A 25722-nucleotide genomic window follows, 5' to 3' on the forward strand; every position below is an offset into this window, starting at 1 on the left:
ATCAAAGAGGAAAGTCTTAAGCCTACTCTTAAATGTGGAGATGGTGTCTGCCTCCTGAACCCAAACTGGAACCTGGTTCCACAGGAGAGGAGCTTGATAGCTGAACGCTCTGGCTCCTAGTCTACTTTTGGAGACTCTAGGAACCACAAGTAACCCTGCATTCTGGGAGCGCAGTGCTCTGGTGGGGTAGTAAGGTACTATGAGCTCTTTAAGATAAGATGGTGCCTGACCATTAAGAGCTTTGTAGGTAAGAAGAATGATTTTAAATTCTATTCTGGATTTTACTGGAAGCCAATGCAAAGAAGCTAAAACAGGAGAAATGTGATCTCTTTTCCTGGTTCCTGTCAGAACACGAGCTGCAGCATTCTGGATCAGCTGAAGAGTCTTAATGGACTTTTTCGAGCAGCCTGATAATAAGGAATTGCAGTAATCCAGCCTAGAAGTAACAAATGCATGGACTAGTTTTTCTGCATCATTTTTAGACAGGTTGTTCCTGATTTTCGCAATATTACGTAGGTGAAAAAAAAAAATTATGACCTTAATGACCTTTTGAAGAAACTTTACTAGATGCTAGCTGACTTTAGCGTTAGCTCTAATGTCACTTTACTGTGATTAGGTAACATTAGCTAGCTGGCAGATCAGGATCTGGTGTGACCCCACTTCCATGAAGACCACTTCTGACCAGACTTCTCCGGACAGTAGATGGTTTACCAGGGTCCCCCTGTTTCCTGATGTATAACAGGGTCCCTCTGTTTCCTGATGGTGGACCAGCGTCCCTCTGTTTCCTGATGGTTTACCAGGGTCCCTGTGTTTCCTGATGGTGTACCAAGGTCCCTCTGTTTCCTGATGGTGATGGTGTACCAGGGTCCCTCTGTGTCCTGATTTTGTACCAGGGTCCCTCTGTTTCCTGATGGTGTACCAGGGTCCCTCTGTGTCCTGATTTTGTACCAGGGTCCCTCTGTTTCCTGATGGTGTACCAGGGTCCCTCTGTTTCCTGATGGTGTACCAGGGTCCCTCTGTTTCCTGATGGTGATGGTGTACCAGGGTCCCTGTGTTTCCTGATTTTGTACCAGGGTCCCTCTGTTTCCTGATGTTGTACCACGATCCTTCTGTTTCCTGATGGTGATCCATGAGGTGTCACTGCGCTCCTCGTGTGAACAAACAGGCAAAGAAGCGTGAGGAAACTGATTGCTGATGGTTTACCAGGGTCCTTCTGTTTCCTGATGGTCTACCAGGGTCCCTCTGTTTCCTGATGGTGTACCAGGGTCCCTTTGTTTCCTGATGGTTTACCAGGGTCCCTCTGTTTCCTGATGGTTTACCAGGGTCCCTCTGTTTCCTGACGGTGTACCAGGGTCCCTCAGTTTCCTGACGGTGTACCAGGGTCCCTCTGTTTCCTGATGGTCTACCAGGGTCCCTCTGTTTCCTGATGGTGTACCAGGGTCCCTTTGTTTCCTGATGGTTTACCAGGGTCCCTCTGTTTCCTGACGGTGTACCAGGGTCCCTCTGTTTCCTGATGGTGTACCAGGGTCCCTCTGTTTCCTGACGGTGTACCAGGGTCCCTCTGTTTCCTGATGGTGTACCAGGGTCCCTCTGTTTCCTGACAGTTTACCAGGGTCCCTCTGTTTCCTGATGGGGATCCGTGAGGTATCACTGCGCTCTCCGTGTGAACAAACAGGCAAAGAAGTGTGAGGAAACACCGCTCTATAGGTAGTAATCATGGCAAAGGCTTCTGTGCTGAATCTCTGTATTTTCTTAATAGAAAACATAAAATATATCAGGCAGGAATTATTGAAAGATCGAGTGTTTATTTTTGTGACTGATCATGGTAATCAGTAGTTCTTTTGTGGGCTGCAGGAGCTTTTGGACTTTTGCTTCAGGCCCACTAACTTTCATCGTTGTAGCTTCTATTCAAGTTCAGTGAACATGTTTGTGCCGATGCCTGAATGTAAAGATAACATTTCAACAAACTGTGTCTCGTTCTACTCATTAAAAGTGTAGCCCTGTACAGCTGGTTAGTGTCGCTGGCCTCGGCCATCTCTCTGGAGTTTTTGAGGGTGCTCCCAGAGCCTTAGCGCACCTTGAAAACACAGGCTACTTTAATGATCAGGACCAAGTGTCTGTAGATGATCATAGTGGCAAAGACTAGACCTGGTTTGGTACCCATGACATCAACAAATAGGGTTAGACCACATAATTAGCGGACTGGTGGTTTGCGTGAACAGGGTGGTCTGGGATGGAGTCAAATCCCCGGCCTGAATAGTTGTGCCAGTCCGGCTCTGCCTCCAGCCCCCCTTGTGTCCATCCCTGCTGTTGGTCAGCAGGTGACTGTTGATCTGGCCTTTGCCCAGACTCAGGTCAGGGTCTGTTGTTGTTGAGTGCCATGTTTACCTGGAGGACATGGTGGTGTTGTGGGACCTTCCCTGTGGTGGGTGCTCCTCCTGTGGAGCACAACCGATCCTTTGGGGTGGAACGTAGAGTATCAACATGCCCCTGGCGTGCTGTCGGGTGGATAAGGTAATACAGTTCTCATTTTCCCTGGTGCATGTTTTGGGGGAAGACTTTGTGTCCAGGGGCCTGCGCCACAAAGCGAGTTCAACATACCCAGGATGTCTTTCAGTTATCTGGCTTAACTAACCCGAACAATCGCGGTTGGGATAAGCGGTACCACACAGATGGTTATCAACTTGTTAAGTTTCCCAATCCAGCCGTGAGCGCATTCACATACAAGAGGCGGTGTTAGCAGCAGATGACCAATCACAGACATGAACAAGTCCGCTGGCATCTGTGTCATACTTTACAAACGATTTTACAGAAATAAGACGTACGGCTGCAGCTGACATTTATACGTAAACCTTTATTTAAACAGGTCTCTTTTGCAAGAGTAACACAATTTGTCAACCATAAGTTGAAAAACAATACATTCCGTAAATTAAAATAGAACAGATTTACACAAAGTTTACAAAATATTTCCATAGACAAAAATGCAATGAATTTAAAATATATAAACAAACAAAATAAGGACTGAATGCAGGGAGACAGTGTGAAAGCCTAAATGAGCAGGCGTGTAAATGACGTGTTCTTATGAGCTGTATGAAAATATCCGCAGCCTTACTCTTTCAGCTCGGCTGTGTCGGCGTTTCCACATTAAAAGAGTCGGGTCGTTCCACCTCACTTTAAAAAACTTCAAAAATGAGATTTCTTTATTTTACACACTCAAAAGTGTTCCAAACATTGTTCTAAATCAACTTCATAAAGCAACCAAACGAAAAATCAATTAATGCCATAAGATGTGCTCAAATAGTGGCTGAAAGACTGAATCTGAAGGTTTAGGCTGCTGAAACTCTCCTCATTACCTGCCCAGGTAGCGACAGGTGAGGAGGAACATGACTGCAGTCTCTGTAGTGGGCCTCAGAAAGCTATACTAAGCTAAAATAAACAGCCTGCGTTCATAGTAACATTTATTTCAACATCCCTACCAAACGGCTTTCAGTCCGTCTCTGTAGGATCATTTCTCTATAGACCGGAGTTTCTCCACATCACCGCTGCAAACATAAAGCAGCCTGTAAAACAGTCTGTGGGATTTTCCAAGAGAGCTGATTGGTCAGTTGATCTCTGGTCTGGATCAGAACCTGCTCCGGAGCAGGTTAGCCGTTCAGCATCAGTTACCATGGAGATCTAACCCGGTAAGAAGTGAACCGCCGTCGTGGTGCTGAAAACCCGGCAGGGTTAACCCCAAAATTACCTGGACATGCTCAAATCCTGGTCGTGGTGCAGGCCCCGGGTTTCTTGCTGACTGAACCTTTGACTCGTATCATTCTCCTCACGACCGCTTACACTCACAAGTTGTTTAGCACTTTCCGCGTGGGGGTGTCCAAACTGTGCCCAGTGATTATCTTGAGATGAAACTGTGAAACTTTAATGTAAAATCAAAGTGGACTCTTGAACGTCTCAGCTGCATGATGTTTAATCTGCAGGTCTCCCAGTCTGAGGACGACCACAGGAGTCTTTTTCAGTAGCGTCCCATCATGCAGCTGGAGGTCAAATAAAAGGCCTCCGGGCGGCTGCTTCTATCAACACTGTCTCTCCTCTGTGAGGCCGGGCCCCCACACGATCCTGCTCAGGGGCCCCAGATGTCCAGCCTGCATTAAAAGGTCAGACGTGTGACTTCAGCTGGTAGTTTGTTGGTTTGAGCAGCAGGGGGCGCTGCTGCACCACCAAACAGCTGAGCCCACTTCAGGCCTGAGACCCTGACCCAGCTTTAATATGAAAAGGTCCCGGCCCCGCCCTCACCGGTCTGCCAGGACCACTGATACAAGAATCACTCATTAATTCATAAATTTCATAAAGAAAAGCCCTAAAACCAGGAGAAGAACAGAACCGGGGTCAAAAGTCCCTAAAATAAAAACTACCTGCCAGGAAAACCTTCCAAAATAAAACCACTTTTTATATTTCACAGTTAATTTTTCTAACGCGACGTTTTATTTTGAAATGATGAAATACGTTTCTGTCTTAAAGTATCGAACTCTGGCGTCCAGAAAGCTGCAGAAGCGTTGGCCGGACGTTTCCTGGCCGGACGTTTCCTGGCCGGACGTTTCCTGGCCGGACGTTTCCTGGCCGGACGTTTCCTGGCCTCACAAGAGACGGATCAACACATTTCAGATCCCTGACCTTCATCTAAAACCACACGGAGGTCATTTCAGACGCCGTTAGATTTATTTCAGAGTCAGGAAGGGCAGGTCAGACGCCGTTAGATTTTATTTCAGAGTCAGGAAGAGCAGCAGGGTCAAGGCCCGGACCCTTTACTAACAGAACCCGGCCCAGAGTCTAAGAGGAAACCTCCTCCTCTTCAGCTGATAATCAAAAAGTCGTAAACTGCATTATTACAGTTTAAAGGTTGTAGCTTCTGGGGCTCCTGCAGACGGCCAGTTGTTTAAGAGGGACGGCTCGGGCCCCTGATGAAGTGCAGGTGAACACTGAGGCCTGAAACAAACAGAGTCCACTGACCCGGAGTCAGAGGACGTCGCTCTGTGGGTCAGCGTGAAGCTGCACTTTACTGTCATGTCACAACACAAAGAGATTCAGACAGAGATCAGAGATTAACTTCAGACTGACCCGGCCGCTGACAACCATCCAATCAACACACAGTGTGCAGTGAGGAACAGCAGGGGGCGAACTCGCCTCTACGTGATCTTTTCCTTCTTAACAGAATCTAAATATAAGGTGACCCAGACTTCTTCTTCTACACATGTTGGAAACCAGGAACTCGGTGACGAGTCCTCTGGAGACCTCTGAAGTTCTTCTAGCGGCTTGAAGCCGGCAGGCGAACTCTGACGGATGTAAAAATAAATATCCAACATGTACTGAACATGTATCCTGATTTCATTATGATACAGAATGTTTGGCGGGCCCCGTGGCCCTGAGCGCCCGCAGACAGGAGGAAAGGGACGATGTTTAACGTCCATCTAGACTTTATATTCTATTATTTAGCAGTACTTTACAGGTACGAGGCAGACAAACACAAGATGAATACATGTAAAGTATCTAAATATGGAAAGAACAGACGAGCAGAACTCTGTGTCTGTGGAAATATTCAGCCAGTAAAGGAGCGTTCACAGAGGAACCACAAAGGTTCCTCAGAGAGACGCCTCACAGAACCTTTCTGCTGCCACAGAGCAGGAAACAGTAAGAGAGTGACTCTGTTTCTGTAGCAGCTTCAAAGAGCTGCACAGAGTTCATACAGAGGCAGATAGTTAATGAACATGAGAGACGTTAAAATGCTTTAAAGATGGGGTTAAAGACGACTGCACCGGCCTGAGGTAAAGGCACGCGGTCCGGCACGCGGTCCGGCACGCGGTCCAGCACACGGTCCGGCACGCGGTCCAGCACGCGGTCCAGCACACAGTCCGGCACGCGCCTGAGAGGGAAGAGCAGGGTCCGGCACGCGGTCCAGCACACGGTCCAGCACACGGTCCGGCACACGGTCCGGCACGCGGTCCGGCACGCGCCTGAGAGGGAAGAGCAGGGTCCGGCACGCGGTCCGGCACGCGGTCCAGCACACGGTCCGGCACGCGGTCCGGCACGCGGTCCAGCACACAGTCCGGCACGCGCCTGAGAGGGAAGAGCAGGGTCCGGCACGCGGTCCAGCACACGGTCCAGCACACGGTCCGGCACACGGTCCGGCACGCGGTCCGGCACGCGCCTGAGAGGGAAGAGCAGGGTCCGGCACGCGGTCCGGCACGCGGTCCAGCACACGGTCCGGCACGCGGTCCGGCACGCGGTCCAGCACACAGTCCGGCACGCGCCTGAGAGGGAAGAGCAGGGTCCGGCACGCGGTCCAGCACACGGTCCAGCACACGGTCCGGCACACGGTCCGGCACGCGGTCCGGCACGCGCCTGAGAGGGAAGAGCAGGGTCCGGCACGCGGTCCGGCACGCGGTCCAGCACACGGTCCGGCACGCGGTCCGGCACGCGGTCCAGCACACAGTCCGGCACGCGCCTGAGAGGGAAGAGCAGGGTCCGGCACGCGGTCCGGCACGCGGTCCAGCACACGGTCCGGCACGCGGTCCGGCACGCGGTCCGGCACGCGCCTGACAGCTACATATAAAACCTTCTGTCTGTCACAGTAAACCAAAGAAAATCCCATTTAATAAACTCTTGTTGTGTTTTAATGTCAGACAAATGTACTGCAGTAACACTACAACATTTCCCTCCACATGTGAGTACAAGTACATAAAAGTACTCCGTTCTACCAACATGAAGAGGAAGATGAAGAGGAAGCTGAGTGCTTTCAGTGAGGTTAAATCAGAGGAGGCAGCTGGTGTCCACGACTCTTCACCTCCATCACTCGGCTCCTTTCATCTCAACCTGGGGGCCTCGGCTCAGAGGGGCCCCGTCTGGACCCACAGGCGGCGTCATTAGGAGCGACCTGTTAATAGCAAGAAGACGAGCTGCTGCTGCAGACTCTCCTCTCTCTTTGGAACATTTTCTTTTTGAAGTCAGTCTGTAAAATGTTTTAGATGTATTACTTTTATTTATTTATATTTTCTTCTTTTCTTCTTATTTCTGTCACACTTTATCTAAACTGATTCTTAATGAATCAGAAAGCTGTAGTGTTTTACACGTACGAGGAATTTGAGGGGCTACAGGCAGACATACAACATACAGTTGATATAAATAAATGTGGATCAATGTGTTTCTGTCAGTCTGATCAACAGTCAGTTCATGTCTAAATAAAAATAAGTGAAAACAAGGAGTAAATTCACAAGCATGACATAAAAACATGATGTTGGACCAACATTTTACAAAGTGAGGAGGTAAAAGAAAAGATTACAGGATGAATAAATGAAAGAAGAAAACGAAGAGACCCGTAACCAAACTGCAGAGAGAAAACAGGGGAAATAAGACATCGTCTAGAAACATCGTCACAGTGACCTTTCTGTTTCTTACTTTGAGTTCAGCTGCTAACTTTTAAAATCCAAAAGAACTCCCCTGTGGTTCTGTTGGGCCCAGGGTCAGGGTTCTATTAGACATGCGAGTGGCCAAAAGTCTGTGGACACCCGATCAACAGAAAGAAGAGCAGCCGGCGATCAAAGGAAGTGCTCGGCCAGAGGTCTGAGGACGGCTGAGCGTGCGGCCGTTTGATCCTGCTGCCTACTTCAGCTCCTCCTTTCATCTCCGCGCTCCTCCACTTCCCTCCGTCCTCCTAATGCGCTGAAACCCCACCTGCTCACCGCTCCACCTGACAGACAGCGCCGAGGACTCAAACGTCTTCTAGTTCAGTCCTTCTGAAGCACCTGAGCGGGTCTCAGCAGCAGCTTCTGCACGAGGAAATGAGTCAGACGTTACCAAACAACAACATTAACCCTTTAACCCCCACCCCATGTCTGTGCCATGGTTACGCCCTTGAGAGGTGGTGAAAGCAGCAGTGCATCATGGGAATGTTTTGGGGCCTAACGTACCTGAACAGGTTGCACTCTGTGGGGGGGGGGGGGGGGGGGGGGGCTGAAGGAGAAAGTGTCTCTGTGTTTACAGCTAACAGCGCAGGTACAGGTGAGCCTCCAGGTGTGCGTGACGCTCTCAGGTTACCTCTCTGTCCGTGTGTTTGGATCAAACACTCGCTGCTTGTTGTGCGTTTTCACCGGCTCATTAACTCCAACAGCTCCCAACGGCAACATGTCCACATGCTGCTGACCCTGCAGAACCACCGCCTCACTTTGATAAAGCTCAGGTCAGTCCTGAACCAGACCTACACTGCTGTAGGACTACACTTCCCATGATGCACTGATTTCCTCTCTCCTCTACTTTCTCTCCCTCTGTATGCAACCTCATCCCATTATTGCATGTTACTAACACAACTTCTCCCCTTTCTGGTAGTCTTGTGCTTTCTCCTCCCTCTCCTCTCTCCTCCTATCACTTCCTGCAGGTTTTCTGGCTCTGGAGCTGTGGAGTCTGGATCTGAGGAGTCTGGATCTGTGGAGTCTGGATCTGTGGAGTCTGGATCTGTGGAGTCTGGATCTGTGGGGTCTGGATCTGTGGGGTCTGGATCTGTGGAGTCTGGAGCTGTGGGGTCTGGATCTGTGGGGTCTGGATCTGTGGAGTCTGGAGCTGTGGGGTCTGGATCTGTGGTGTCTGGGTCATTATGTGTATTGGTTTCTGTGTCGTCACCAAGTCCGGGGGCCTGAGGGAAGTTTCCTGTAACCATGGTGACCTCAGTAATCCAGCTGGATCCATAATGAGTGTTAAAATGGAGACATGAGACCACTTCACCACATCAAAGGGTCCAGGTCTTCTTCTGTGGTTCTAACGGGGTTTCGTGGCCCCCATGTTGCCGTCTCGCCCCCATCCATCCACCATGTTGTTTACTAACAGCTGATCAGACAGCTGATTATCAGATCAAACCTCAAAGGACGTCTTCAAGCGTCCCACTAGATGACATCATCAGATACCAGGAGCAGGTAATTACGATCAGCTGACTCGGATCCTGAGGTTTTCTCTGATCGTTGGACTCGCGGCGTGTCCGTCTACTGCCGTTCATTTCACCTGACTCACAGTAATCAGGTTACAGAGCGCAGCGGCGACTAAAAAAGAATAAAAACAACCTGAACATCAGGAACTCAATATTTTATCTGCTCATTTCTCAGTTTCCCTGATTACAGGCAGACAGAGAGGGGCCGCCACACACCTTTTCTCTATCTACTCACTGTCTTTAAATTTACATATTTATTGTCTTTAGAGTAATATTTATATATTTACTTTCTTTAAATTTACATATTTACTGTCTTTAAATTTACATATTTATTGTCTTTAGAGTAATATTTATATATTTACTTTCTTTAAATTTACATATTCACTGTCTTTAAATTTACACATTTATTGTCTTTAGAGTTATATTTATATATTTACTTTCTTTAAATTTACATATCCACTGTCTTTAAATTTACACATTTATTGTCTTTAGAGTTATATTTATATATTTACTTTCTTTAAATTTACATATCCACTGTCTTTAAATTTACATATTTACTGTCTTTAAATTTACATATGTATTGTCTTTAGAGTAATATTTATATATTTACTTTCTTTAAATTTACATATTCACTGTCTTTAAATTTACATATTCACTGTCTTTAAATTTACATATTTATTGTCTTTAGAGTTATATTTATATATTTACTGTCTTTAGAGTTATATTTATATATTTACTTTCTTTAAATTTACATATTTACTTTCTTTAAATTTACATATCCACTGTCTTTAAATTTACATATTTACTATCTTTAAATTTACATATTTATTGTCTTTAGAGTAATATTTATATATTTACTTTCTTTAAATTTACATATTTACTTTCTTTAAATTTACATATTCACTGTCTTTAAATTGACAAATTTATTGTCTTTAAATTGACAGATTTATTGTCTTTAAATTGACAAATTTACTGTCTTTAGAGTTATATTTATATATTTATTGTCTTTAAATTTATACATTTATTGTCTTTAGAGTTATATATTTACTGTCTTTTAAGTTATATTTATATATTTATTGTTTTTAAATGTATACATTTACTTTCTTTAGACTTATATTGATATATTTATTGTCTTTAGAGTTATATTTATATATTTATTGTCTTTAAATTGACAAATTTACTGTCTTTAGTTATATATTTATATATTTACCGTCTTTAAATTTATAAATTTATTGTCTTTAGAGTTATATTGATATATTTACTGTCTTTAGAGTTATATTTATATATTTACTGTCTTTAAATTTATACATTTACTGTCTTTAGATTTATATTTATATATTTACTGTCTTTAAATTTATACATTTATTGTCTTTAGAGTTATATTGATATTTACTGTCTTAAGAGTTATATTTATATATTTATTGTCTTTAAAGTTATAAATTTATTGTCTTTAGAGTTATATTTATATATTTACTGTCTTTAAATGTATACATTTATTGTCTTTAGAGTTATATTTATATATTTACTGTCTTTAAATTTATACATTTATTGTCTTTGGAGTTATATTTATATATTTATTGTCTTTAAAGTTATAAATTTATTGTCTTTAGAGTTATATTTACTGTCTTTAAATGTATACATTTATTGTCTTTAGAGTTATATTTATATATTTATTGTCTTTAAATTTATACATTTATTGACTTTGGAGTTGTATTTATATATTTACTGTCTTTAGAGTTATAGTTATATTTATAAATTTACTGTCTTCAGAGTGATATTTTTATATTTATTGTCTTTAAATTTATACATTTATTGTCTTTAGAGTTATATTGATATATTTACTTTCTTAAAATGTATACATTTATTGTCTTTAGAGTTATATTTATATATTTATTGTCTTTATATTTATATATTTATTGTCTTTATATTTATATATTTATTGACTTTAGAGTTATACTTTTATTTACTGTCTATATTTTTATCATGTGCTTTTACAGAGGAGTGGCTTCCTTCTACCATCCAGGCCTGATTGGTGAAGGGCTGTAGAGATGGCTGTTCTCCTGGAAGGTTCTCCTCTCTCCACAGAGACACGCTACTTCTGTGGTGCCTCAATACAGTCCTGCCTCGCAGGTCTACAGACCGTTCCTTGGACAGCTTGGTTTGTAGAAACATTTATGTACATGTGCTTTTTTCATTTTTAATAAATTTCCAAAAATTTCAAACAAACTTACATAAACATATATATATATATATATATATATATATATATATATATATATAACATAAAACAGTACAGTTGTGATATTATATATATATATAAATATGTTGTGTCGTTCCCTGTGCTAACTGTCTGTTGAGTGTGAAGATACTGAACAGATAATGAACTGATGAGGATCAGGTGCAGAGGACAGTCACGTGACCATAGGTGTGTGTGTGTATAGCAGTAAGCTAGCAGCATGCCACAGAGGAGCCATGGTGTTAGCGTAGTTAGCGTAGCTGACATTCCTGCTGCGGATCAGTGACGAGGACAAAGAAACAGCATCCATCATGTGACAGCTTCACACTCCAGCTTCTGCAGGTAACACACCTGAACCAGACACCCGACACCTGGACTACAACAGACTCACTCCGTCACTTTATCTGCTGTTAGAGGTGAACTCTGTTAGTGCTGATTATTTAACATCAGTGAGCAGGGAGACAGGTACTCAGACAGACAGGTAGTCACCGAGCAGCAGATCTGGGGTCAGATCAGTGGCTTCTTGATAAACAGGTGAGTCAGAGATCTCAGGTGTGATTAGACGATGAATAGTTTATTCTGCTGAACACGACTGCGTCATCACCTTCTCCTAACCATGAGCCATGGGACTGTTTCAGCTCTGATGACCCCATACACACCATCCATCCTAATTGGACGGATTTTCACCCACCCAGACCGAAGCAGACAGCTAGCTTAGCATAAAGACTGAAAACAGCTGGTTTAGCTTAGCATAAACACTGAAAACAGCTTAGCTAAGCATAAAGACAGAAAACAGAGGGAACACCTAGTTTAGTATATAGACTGAAAACAGCTAGTTTAGCTTAGCATAAAGACAGAAAACAGGGGGAACACCTAGTTTAGTATATAGACTGAAAACAGCTAGTTTAGCTAAGCATAAAGACAGAAAACAGGGGGAACACCTAGTTTAGTATATAGACTGAAAACAGCTAGTTTAGCTTACCATAAAGACAGAAAACAGGGAAATGCTTAGTTTAGCATAAACACTGAACAGCTTAGCTAATAATAAAGATTGGAAAAGGGGAAACAGCTAGTTTAGCATAAAGACTGGAAACAGTTAGTTTAGCATACTGACTGAAAACTGCTAGTGGAGCAGAGCCTTAGGACTGGAAATGGGGAAACAGCTAGCTTAGCTTAGCATAAAGACTTGAAACGGGGGAACAGCTAGCTTAGCATAAAGACAGAAAATAGCTAGCATAGCTTAGCATAAAGAGATGTGGTTCAGTCCCAATCTGTGAGAGGGGAAGCTGACGACAGGTCAGACTCACTGCTTACTGTACATTTTTTAGTTAATTTAACATTTAGCTGAATGAATCTAAAGACGTCACTAATTATGATTTTGTATTAATTAGTATAGAAAGGTCATTAAACACTGCAGGCTGACTGTTAATTAAACTGATTTTAACATTTAGAAAGATAAAAAATTTAATCAACAAACAGCATCTTAATAAATGAAAAGACAAACATTCAGTCTCTAAACTTGAGATTAAACAGGAAAAGCCACACGTGTCTGTAAATACCTTAAAGTAGAATTTGAAGACCAGACAGTTACATATATCTTATCTTAAACTCATGTTGTGTTTTCTACAATACTTGTATCCAGTATTATGTTGTGTGTTGTGTATAAATACCTGTCCACCTAATACAGGTCCTCACTTTAATCTCTGAAATGTTTCCGTCTGTGTTTACTGAATCTGGATTAAATCTTTTAATCTGCTTGTTACTGAAACCAAATGAAAGCTTTCCTCTGCTGCTGGAGAACAACACCACAGAATAAGAACTGCAGGGCATAGACTGTGTTTGGTTTCTGGTTATTGATCATCAGGCTTTGATCAATATGTTGCTTGTTATGGTCGTAATAACTCACTGTGTTTTCCCAAACTAGGAGAGCTGAAGACACATTAAACTGAAATCCCCTTCATCATTATTAATTATTCATTTCTGATTGAGACTCGTTATTGAGAGCAGACCAAAGAAAGACTGTTCCCATTAAAAATAATTTGTATATATTTGACCTCCAAGCTAATAATGATAATTAATAATAATATAACTTTCGAACCTAATAGTTCTTTCTAAACTTTTAATTTCAGATTTCAAATTTCTCTTTTCACAACATTTATTTGTCAGTTCAGTTTCCTGTTTGACCTTTAACCATACAATAACATCAATACAGCTTCACTGAATAATCATAATCCCGAGGGCGATTAAACCAAATCCAAGACGGACTCCAGACCTGATCCTAAAGGGTCGGACATAATGCAGTCAGACCAGATCCAAACGTTACTGGAGCGTGAGAGTCAGCCTTGTTGTTAACACTTTAACCACTGCAGTCAGTCAGACTGAGGTTTTGGTTCATCACTGTGACTTCCACATTATCTGATCTCTCTCTCTCTCTCTCTCTCTCTCTCTCTCTCTCTCTCTCTCTCTCTCTCTCTCTCTCTCTCTCTCTCTCTCTCTCTCTCAAAATGCGCCATGCCAAGTAGATCTGCTGCAGGGCATTAATGCACTGGAATGATAGGTGAATACATCATGGCTATTTTTTAAATTATTCTTATTTTTGTAAAACAGACAATTTTTTTTATGCATGGTAATTCATAAAACATTCGGTGTTGTAGCCTCGGATGACCAGGTTTAACAGAGAGAGGGCATTGGGCTGTATATTTAATGAACATGAACAACCAGAAGGCAACAGTTAGAAAGCAGGAGAAACGACACCACAGCCTGTTCCTATCAACCTGATATATGCATGTGTTATGTCTTATTCATTTAATATCTAATGTAACTACATGGAACTACCAAACTGTACTATGCCCCAACCCAAATCTGCCTTAGTGATAATTATGTGTGAAATAAATTCATCAGACTTAGTTATCAGAATACATTTAGCATTGTGGAGCTAAAATAGAAATTCTCTTTCATTGTGCTGCATTAGAAGTAAAAGTTGTACATATCTTGTTGGCTTGCCTTTCAACACATCCTAGGCCATTTACATTTACACCCGGTGTTAATGTGATCTGTATTTAGATACATTATCTAGATAATTACGTCCGATCCCCCCTTGCATTTACACCTGGTAATAAACATTCTGTAATAAGCATTGTCAATATCTCCATTCAACATGCATTGTGATTTATAAGATACTTTGTTTTGGACTCTGTCTCTTCTGCAGCTTTGTAAACACAAACATACAACATCAATAAGCAAATTAGTTTGCTTAGGTTTGGGCTGGTGGAAACATGGTGCGTGCCAGGTCGAGGGAATTAATGCCATGGGCAGGCATCATTAATTACTTGTGGGAGGAGGGCTTCCTAGCTAATGCTACTACTTGTAACTTTTTTGCAAAAGGAAGAGGCTGAGTTAGATGATCTTTCAAGTTGCTGGGTGGATTGTTCCTCAAGAATGTGGTCACACTGTAAGGACTGCATTTATTTATATTGTACCTGGATGAAATCTGATCACATTGCAAGTCAAACCACCTACACCTCCACATGTGAAAGCCTACATAAGAAAAATCAGGCCCCACCTTACTCAGTATGCCACCCAGCTTCTGGTACAGGCCATGGTTATCTCTCGCCTCTACTATTGCAATGCCCTCCTAATGGGTCTTCCAGCTTGTGTGGTGAAACCCCTACAAATTGTTCAGAAGTGGCGCGTCTTGGTTTTTGATCAGCCTAAAAGAACTCATGTCATATTTCTCAGTGAACTACACTGGCTACCCATGGCCTCCCAAATCAAATTCAAGTCAGTAATGCTTGCATTCCTTGTGACTACTGGGTCTGCACACATCTACCTAAACTCCATAATAAAAGCTTACGTTCCTTCTCGGCCACAGCTCTCCTCCAACAAACTCCGCCTGGCTCTGCCATCCCTACACACAAAGCAATCTCAGTCCTAGCTGTTCTCATCTGTCACACCACGATGGTGGAACGAGCTACCACATGCCATCAGGGCAGAGGCGTCCCCCTCTAACTTAGAGAAGCTCTTGAAAACTCATCTCTTCCGAGAACACCTCTAACATGCATTTCCTGTGCTCTTCTTCTATCCCCTTACAATTCTCTTATATTGATTATATTATATTGATACTGAAATGTGTTCTGGCTGATCCGATAGCATTTTGACTCGAATGCGCATTCGGCGTGCATTTACACCTGCATTAACATGTGATTTTATATATATATATATGTATATATATATATATATGTGTGTGTGTGTGTGTGTGTGTGTGTGTGTGTGTGTGTGTGTGTGTGTGTGTGTGTGTATGTATGTATGTATGTATGTATGTATGTATGTGTGTATGTATGTGTGTATATATATATATATACACAGTGTAACGCCTCAAGTGCAAGCTTTTCCCCTAGTCGCTGCCAATGCAGAAAGCTCAGTCAATCCACAATTATACCATGATAAAGTTAGTCTCTTAATTGTCCATTAACATAATTATCACACGCAGTATTTACCTTTCAAAAGTAATGGACACCCAAATGGCCTAGTAAGTGATTTTTGCAAAGTGCAACACCTAAATTAGACCAATGATGTTTTACCAGAGTGATAAAATGCACTGGGAGTGATTGAACCACAGGAAAACTGTTTCTGAGATCATCAAATGCTTAAACAGTTTCCCATTTGAATCCGCATGAGTAAACCCAGAAAATAGACCAATCTGTAAACTTAAAAGTGAGAAGGCTGTTGTCATCACGCTGACCAAATGATAAGACACAGAAATTAAAATTCAAAGGGGGATACGAGGAGGCAGGATGAAAATGAGACTAAAATGTAAAGGAAAAAAGAAATGACACAACAGAGAAGAAAAACAAATTGCACAAAAGTGATAGAAACAACAAAGGAGTGCAACAGATGAGCGAGTGAGAAAAAGAAAGGGGACGAAGAGGGAAGGAGTGTCAGGACACCTGCTAGGCCTCCTGCGAAGTGACAGCTCGATAAACACCTGAGACTCAGACGATGATGATGGGCGTCCAGGGGCGAAACGTAGCCTGGCTCTTGCTCGCTTACTCTCGGCTGGCGATAATGGTAATAAACAGCAGCATAAATGAGCTTGCCACTTGTGTGTGTGTGTGTGTGTGTGTGTGTATGAGTCTGGGTGTTTATGTTTGCAGCATAAATGAGCTACCCTCTTCACTTTGACAGGGCTTTATGGATGGTGTGTGCATTGCTGGGATAAAAGGCATATCCATTTGTGCCTCATATTAGAGGAGCGCATGGGTGGCCATCATTTCAGGTAGTGTCACCCTCGCATTCTTTTCCTATCTCCCACTTTTTCTTCAAACCCATTTAGTCTCTCTCCTAACACTTCTTAGGATAGGCTTTTCTCCTACCTTTTCCTCAGGTGAGATATATACCGCTTTGGCTACAAACCAATGTGTCTCCCTCCTTATTTAGTTTCTGTATTCCTCATGTTCCTTATTCATATATTTTTTTCTTGCTTCGCCAGTGCTCTTGAATATAAACACAAAAGATACAAGTAAAAATGATACGACGATTGATTAATACTAAAAAGGGCCCTCTACAATACCACTATAGAAGATAAAAAATATACTTTTTCTCCAGTATTGTTATGCAGTCAGGACAATTAATAAATTGGAATGTCATTTTCCTTGTCTGAGGATGAGAGGGTGATGTGGGCTTAACACTATTTGAGTTTGATTAAGTCTCATGGAGTGTTGACAGAGAGAGAGAGCGGAACGAGTGGATGTATCAACTGTTAGCCTTGTCTGTGTTTGTCTAACAAGACTGCGTGGCTTCAGCGAGTTGTGTTTGCTTTCATTGAGAGCCATTTCTGTGTGCAATGTGGTTGAAGCTGGTTTTTGTGTGGGTGTGTGCGCATTATGAACTAGCAATTTGAGAGAGTAAATGTGACAATTCCACAAAATGGACTCTGTCAGCTCTTAGTTAAATTTAAGGAACAAATTGGGCAAAGGGCTGCTCAGTTATGAGTAAATACTTAACAGATTTAAAGTTTTGCTTGTTAAAACAAAGATTAGATTTTTGAGCTCACTCCCTTTGGGCCCAGTTATGAGGATGGGCCCATAATTGGCTAGCAACATACTGTAACTCAGATTAAGCCTTGTCACATTGAATCTGGGCCTGTGAATATTTGTGGATTAGCTTGCTAGCAAGGAGCTGGTTAACCCCTGAATTTTTTTAATTCCTGACGAGGTTCCTGATAGTCATCACTTTAATGGAGCCCAGTTTGAAACCCGTTGTCACTCCCAGTGTGGTAGTGTGGTGATGTTGCGCTATGGTGTGGACAGGGCTCTGTACATTTCAGTATATATTGTAACATGGGGTTTTATTTTGAAGGATACAGTTAATATTTCCGCTATGATGTTTTTGTTGTTATTTTTCTTTATATCAAACATTATGGGACTTTTAATGAATGTGTTTACGTTTCTAATGGTCTATGGGACGGGGATATTTCATTCCTAAGAGGAAATGTTAGAGTTTTGCCATGGGAAGTATAGTGGACACTTTATTTTGCTAACCTCACTTACCGCACTTCGGCTGACGTCTCTTCCTCTTGCTTTGGGGACGTTCTCTGGGAAGGTACGCTGTTTCGTCGCCCCTTCTATTTACATTTTATTTGGTTGTAAATAATGAAGTTAAGTCACTGAACTCACTTGAAAAATGTTCTTGTTTACATTGTTACGTTTTGGGGTTAATTTTACTAACTTGCATGTCTAAATTTGCTAAGGAAGGAGAAGTTTAACAATGAGCATGTGTTTCACAAAGTTTACAACGTGTTGTTTCAAAGTTAACAAGTTTTAAGAATTTTATTTTGAAAGTCTAACCAGATGTTATATATTTATTGTTGCTAACTTGCCCGCAGCGCCCTAAACATCAGAAACTACTCTAAAGGGGCATTAAAAAGCGACGCCATGGTGTCTTGACCAATCATCCATATGTGATGAGTTGGGAGTGAGAATGTGTTGAAGTTTGCCATTATACTCCATCACAACAGCTCAAAAAGGTGACTTTGCATATAAAATCGATTTTATAGACTATATGTAATAAGACAATGGTTGTAAATGAAAAGTAGCATAGGTCATTTTACTCTTTTGCAAGATGGTGGATTGCCCACCCATTGAGTGATTTGTTGCAAGTGCGTCTGCATGGGCTGTATTTGAAACCGCCTACTAACGTAGTAGTATGTACTGCTTTGGCTTAAATGTAGTATGTAGTATGCAGTGTGCAAACAAAAGCAGAATCTGCAGTATGCCAAAAATACCCGGATGGAATACTGTTTCGGAAAAAATCTCCGATATGCATCAGACCAGTCTACCTCGCGTACTGTGTCCCATAATGCAAAGCGCAAGAACTGTATTGTGTCTATTGTCTACTGTCTATTGTGTAGAGGACAACCACAGAACTTGTTTTACAATTTTCATATGCTGTTTCAGAAATCAACTGTGTGGATTTCAAATATCGGCAGTTTTAGGGAAATTGTTGGCAAATCGAGAATGTGCTCGAACATTTTTGAGAGAGAGTTGAAAAGCTCTGCAAATGCGGCAGGGGAAGCTAATGAGCCAGCCCGTGGCATTAGCTAATGAGCCGCCAAGTCAGCCAACGGAGCCCTCTGGTCCCACAGACCATTGCAGCCAACGCAGCAGTCGAGTCCAGCAACAACGTGAGAGGGGTAAATGTTCATACCGCTGTTATTCTGTCAATACATTCTGAGTAATGTTGTAACGTTTTAACTTCACTCAAGAGATATCAGGCTTGTGATTGACAGGCCTGTGAAACATAGAAGCACTGTGATAAAAAATAAACAACAAAAGTAGTTTGAAAGGGGATTCTTGTTGCTTTATTATCATTATTATATTATGATTATTCTAAATAGGCTTTGTTAGTGTAATGCTACAGTTTTGGTTACATTACTTGATTTTTATTTGCTATTATTTTATATAATTCCTATTTATGCGCCAATATACCAAAGCAAACATCTGCTACAGATCGGCCGCAGCCTTGTTCTTCTTACATAAGATTAAAAAAAAGTAAGTTTTACATTTATATTCCTCCTATTGTCCCAATTTTGAAAACCGGAAACTGGCTTAGCCTGACCTAGCATACTGCAAATTAAATCAATTTAACTGTTTCATACTGCATACTACATACTGCATAGAGTATGCAGTACATACTGTGGTTGCCAGTAGTATGTTGTAGGCGGTTCCAAATACAGCCATGGATTTGGGATTAGAGTTCTGTCATTTCCAAAGTTTTGAAGCCTTGTCTCTTATCTAAACTTCACTTCCTGTGTTCACCTTGATTGTGTGAATTTGTTCCACATGTGCCTCGTTTATTGTTGAGTGTCTGCCTGTTTTCCCTTGCCTGTTTGTGGCTCGCTTTGGATTTTTTAGTGTTTCTAGTCCTCACCTGTCACCTGACTGGATTGTTGAAGTTCTTTTCAATTGTAGGTTTTGCTTTATTTCCTTTTGGACTGCCTGTCTCACCATCAGTTGCCCAACCTTCTCCTAGGCATCATAAACTGTACCAGTTCCGCCTCAGTGTCTGCGTTTGGGTCCAAATCCCTTATTTCCTTTATCTGTGCTTGGCAAAACATGGCATCAGGGTCTCAGTCACACATGAGGGGGGTCAGTGCAGTTCCTGTGATTATGCATCTGTCATTCAGGACTGTCGTGGTGAAGAGGGAGCTGAGCCTGAAGGCAAAACATTCATCTTACCAGGTAGTCTATGTTCAGCCATCGCCTGTGGTCAAAAGCTCTGGGTAGACTGTGAGAATGAGTTTAGGACTACAAGTGGTTGAAATTAGCCTTCTTCGCAGTGTGTTTGGGCGCACCCTCAGGGCCAGGGTGAGGGTCTGGAGGGGGAACGACAGTTCTTTCACACTGGGAAGGAGCTACTTCAGATGCTTCAGGCATCTGATCAGGATGCCTTCTGGAAGGCTCCCTGTGGAGGTATTCTGAGAACCTAGGGTGGATTGAGAACACAATCGAGGCACTACATAGCAGAGATGGGCCTTCGGGTTTGAGACTCGGACTCGAGTGCAACTTAAGTCGCACACGCAGTGACTTCAGACTCGACTTGAGACTCATCCTCAAAAGACTTCAGACTCGACTCGGACTTGAGGTGCAGGACTAGTAACCAATGTTTATTTTTAGGAAGCGTCTGATGAGCTTGCTGTTATTCCCCTCCCTCCGTTACCTATAATCTGCATACACATAGTATCTGCTGCGCGCGCCCACACGTGAGACAACAAACACTGGCAGCTGCTCCGCCATTCATCATAAACTTTGGCTTTAAAACTTCATACAACAAGACCCAAACAAAGAAGCGCTGAACGCAAAATAGGTTAGTAACCTGAGGTTACAGCATTGGCCATCTAACGTTAGCTTGTTTCTTGCTTCAGCTACGACCTACCGGAGGTTAGGTCCGACTGTGTGAAAAGATGAATGAGCGTTTGACGTAATCATTTCCGTCCCACTGGCTGCCATCACGTTAATTATTAACGGTGGCTGCAAACAGGTTACAGGTTTATTGTTGATCATGTAACATTATAGTTTTATTTAGTTAGGATATAACGTTACTCTGATTTGAGAGTCTGGTGTGTGTGTTGTTGACTTACAGTAGTTTGTACAACTGACTCACAGTGTCAGGAGCAATTCCTGTGCAATAACCCCATAACCCAGATATTTTGCCTCTAATCAGCCACCAATTACTTGTTACCACTTATTGTTTATTCATTATTTTCTGTTTCAGAGCTGTTCATACTGTTCATATTGTTATATTGTCATATTGTATATACTGTATATACCAAATCCACCTAACTCAAGTACATAACTCCTGCACATAATATATTTAATCCAGCATCCTTTGCAGTATGCTCATCGCACTGTGTACATGTGTACATGTATGCATGTATGTGTATGTGCACCTGTATATTACATCCACCTCCGACATGTAGCCTACATAATAATAATAATAATAATAATGATAATAATAATTTTACTCCTGCATCCTTTACACTCTGCTCAGTGTACATATGTGTTCTCAATACTGTAGCCTGTGACTGATTTTATTATTATATTGTTGTATTAGTAAGCACATCGAGATCAATGTACAATCCTCAGTCAAATTCCTCGTATGTACACATACCTGGCAATAAAGCTGATTCTGATAAGATGTGATCAGTTGTAGACAAATTGTAAATTAGGCTATATGGTTGTGCTCTGTAAGTGAAAAACAGGCTACAGGTTTATTGTTGATCGTGCAATGTTACAGTTTTATTTAGTCACTGGATTTGGTGTTGACTTACAGTAGTTTATAAGCTATTGTTGATTGCATTGCTCATTACATGGTTGTGCTCTGTAAATGAAAAACAGGTTACAGTTACAGAATCCCTTATAACGAAGCAGTTTTATAAGCAGCCTGGACTGAACGCAGCAGGTGATATAATCATTCATAATAACCACGAGAGACTTGAGACTTGACTTGGACTCTAGCTCAGAGACTTGTGAGCATCTCTGCTACATAGCCCATCTGGCTTGGGAACACCTCAGGATATTCCACAGGGAAAGCTGGAGGACAAGCTAGAAAGAAGGACATCCATTTAAATTATTTTAGATGAGTCAACAGCACCTTAAGACAGAACAATTATTATTAGCATGACACATTGAATAACCTATATTGATTATTTAAAATCAGTTTAGTATATGTGTGTTTTTGCAGGCTCCACCAATGTCTTGCTGGCTCCACATCTCTGAACCAGCAAGAGCAGATCAACGGGATCAAACAGCCAGTGCTCTTTCGTCTGAACTACACTGTTACTGGGAACCCTGAGCCCAGAGTAACAAACACACACACACTCCCAGACAACCACACGCCACACAACTCCCATCACATGTTGGTACGTCAAACAGCACCAGTCCAAATGGGAATAAGAGCAGTAAAGCAAGCACGGTAAAACCAGAAATAATCAGATCAGACGGTATGTGTGTGGCATTTATTTATTTACACATGTCCATCTACTAGTGTTGTAGTCAAGACCGCCCAAACCGAGACAAAGTCAAAACCAAGACTTTTAGGGCCTAAGACCAAGTCGAGACCAAGACCGAGGGAGGGCGAGACCAAGTCAAGACCAAGACCAGTTCCCCACATTACATGACACACAATAAAATGTGGTATGAGATCATAGGTACTTCTCAAATTTCATCTTAAAGCACCCACAAACACTTAGAGCTGAAATCAACGTAAGCATCTTTATTCAACACTCCTTTCCATGCTTACCATAGCGGGGAGGGGTGACAGTCATTAATGGTAACAAAACTTTTTAAATTAGGGTTATTGGCTGCATTTGAAGCAATACGTTTTACATCCACTCAAAGTTAGGATGTTAAAAAAATTCTGACAATGCAAAAGCAATTTATTGATATTCCAAAAGTTATAGTCTTGACTGGTCTTGAAATAAAATCCCAAGTCCTCAATGTCCGAGACCGAGTACAAATGCGGTAGATTCCAAGACGAGACCAAGACCATTAAAAAGTGGTCTTAAGACCGGTCTCAAGTACTACAACACTACCATCTACATCTGCTGCATGTGCTTGCACACCACTGTGTCTGTGCGCTACTGAGTATGGGTGTGTCCTACGTGTGTGCGTGTAGGAGTGTTTTGTTTTCCACCTGAACTAAAAAAACTTTGAATGCAGCAGAGAGTTTTCCACAGCAGGAGGAATTGGATGAGAGAAGACAACAGAAGAGGCAAGACACCCTTCTAACGACGGCGGTTTGTGTTTTATCACTTAGTAATTACACCACAATTGTCCCCTGATATGCTGGTGCCTTCACGTCGCATAAAGTACGGAGGCAAAGAGAGAGGATGTCAGAGAGATCTAGTGACGGGAAGCCAAACAAGTTTATTAGTACTCCTCTTGACAGCAAGTTGCATCTGTTTTATTATATTAATCTTTTCTATTAGATATTATTCATGCAGCATTTTGATATGCTTTTATTATTATTCTTTTGTATGTCGTAAGTTTGAGATGGTTGGAAATTTGGAAGGTTTTTGTTTGGACAGAACTGTGGTAGGTAGTGGAGTTGGTGCCCAATTATAAATTTGACATCTACATCGAAGACTACCTGCTGGAAGCATGTCAAGAGAAACAAAAGAAACTGTGGCACATTACTCTTCTAGTTATGTAGTAATGATCTAACCATGAACAAATTGTCAATAATAAGATTCCTGAAATTTTCCTCAAGTGGCGTTACAATCTGTACGCCCTCTGTCTTTACACACTCAATTTTGGAGAAGGGAGCAACAGAGAAGGGATCCCTTTCCCATGACGGACAGACATGCAATACTGTTGCTGTCGAGTGATTAGTCCAGCATAAAATCACAACACGGCCAAAGAAGATGACAAAATTACAGATAGATTGTAAACATATATAAAGGATGGTAAGTAACTTCAGCTGTAGCCAGAAAGATAGGATCTGAGAGTAGTATATAAAGGCCAGCAAAGCGCGTGCGTGTGAATGTGCACACACATGATGTGAGTAACAGTTGTGCACATTAATACATTTTTGATTAATAAAAAAAATTATTAATCAAAATTTTTTTTTATAAAAAAATGTATAAATAAATAATACAATAAAAAAAAGATTGGGGGTCATAGTGAGGTTGTATAACAACAACTTGTATAAAATAAAAGAGTAATTCGTTTTAAATATGAGGTGGGCAATACTGTAAGAATTTCAAAACTACGCGGCCCTTTTGAAAAAGTTATGAGCAAAATTATACTGATGAATATTTCACTGTAAAGGAATGCGTGTCAAGGGACCCACCTGTTTACAGGTTAAAACACTATGACGGCGAAATATTACAGGGAACATTTTATGAGCAAGAGATGCAAAAAGTACATTTAAAATAGAAAAGATTTTATCTAGAAAGAAAAGACCGGGACATAGTGTTAGTCAAATGGGTCGGATGGCCAGATAAATTTAAATCGTGGATTTTGGAAAAACAGGTCATTCAGCTACCTTAGCAGCTTACAAACACATGTATAAATGGATACAGAGGATTTTTTTTGTCACCCTGCCCAGCAACACAATAGCAAACTTTAGAACGAAACTATCCAAGCCTTTACACTTTAAATCAGCATACGAGGTGGGTTTGATAGAAATACAATATCCAAAAACATCAAAACCAAAAACACCAAAAACATGAAATCTTTTTCATCAGAAGACTCAAAATTTGTTGTTTGATAAAAAATCCAACAAGAGGGTAGTTCTATCAGCGACACAGGGATTCTATACAGCAATGTCACAGATAATAGCTGAACTAAACAGTTGTTTATCTGACGACATGGGTCACATTGAGCTTGATTACAAGAGTATTACCAACAGAGTAAGCATTTTACCAATGAGAGACCCAGAATTAACGTTTTAAGGAAAACTTGCACAAATGTTGGGATTTATCCCCGGAGCGGCTTTTAAAACTCACGAGGGAATTGCAACATTTAGATCTCAGCCACGAACTAACACAGTGTTGACACAAATACAAATAATCTTTATTTGTAGAGCACTTTTCAAAAATAAGTTACAAAGTGTAAAGACAATAATACCCAAAAGACAATAATACAAAAACAATACAAGATAAAAGCATGAAAACATTGAAAAGACTAAAATACACGTTTAACATAAATATAAAATTAGTAAAATAGAATAAAATAAAAGGGATAAAATAAAGTCAAATAAGATCGGGAAAGGCTCTCCTATAAAAGTATTTTTTAAGAAGGGACTTAAAAGAGTTTACTGACTCAGCTGTCCTGATTTCCTCGGGCAGGCTGTTCCAGAGCCTCGGGGCCCTGACCGCAAACGCTCTGTCCCCTTTAGTTTTCAGTCGAGACTCTGGAACAGACAACAGACCTCTGCCCGAGGATCTCAAGGTACGTGCTGGTGTGTATGGGACTAAAGGTTCAGAAATATAACAAGGCGAGAGGCCATGAAGAGCTTTAAAAGTGATCAATAGAATTTTAAAGTCAATTCTACAACATACTGGGAGCCAGTGTAATGAAGCTAAAACGGGGGTAATGTGGTCATATTTCTTTGTTCTGGTTAAAAGCCTGGCAGCTGAGTTCTGGACAGTCTGGAGTCGATCAATAGATTTTTGGGTTAAACAGGTGAAAAGGCTGTTGTAATAATCCAGGCGTAATGAGATGAAGGCGTGTAAAATAGTCTCGGTGTCCTTAAAAGTTAACATAGATCGAATTTTTGCTATATTTCTAAGTTGATAAAAACATGATTGAACAAGCTTTGTGGTGTGCTGCTCGAAATTTAAATTACTATCAAACCAAACACCAAGGTTCTTTGCCACAGGCAATGTGATTTACTAGGGAACCAGCAGATGGCAGTATTTGCCATCTGCTGGGACCCAATGACCAGGATTTCTGTTTTGTCTGAGTTCAGCTGGAGGAAATTATTTGACATCCATTTTTTAACTTCACAAAGGCAGTTG

The sequence above is a fragment of the Micropterus dolomieu genome, linkage group LG20 (genome assembly GCF_021292245.1).
Source record: "Micropterus dolomieu isolate WLL.071019.BEF.003 ecotype Adirondacks linkage group LG20, ASM2129224v1, whole genome shotgun sequence".
Lineage (NCBI taxonomy): Eukaryota > Metazoa > Chordata > Actinopteri > Centrarchiformes > Centrarchidae > Micropterus > Micropterus dolomieu.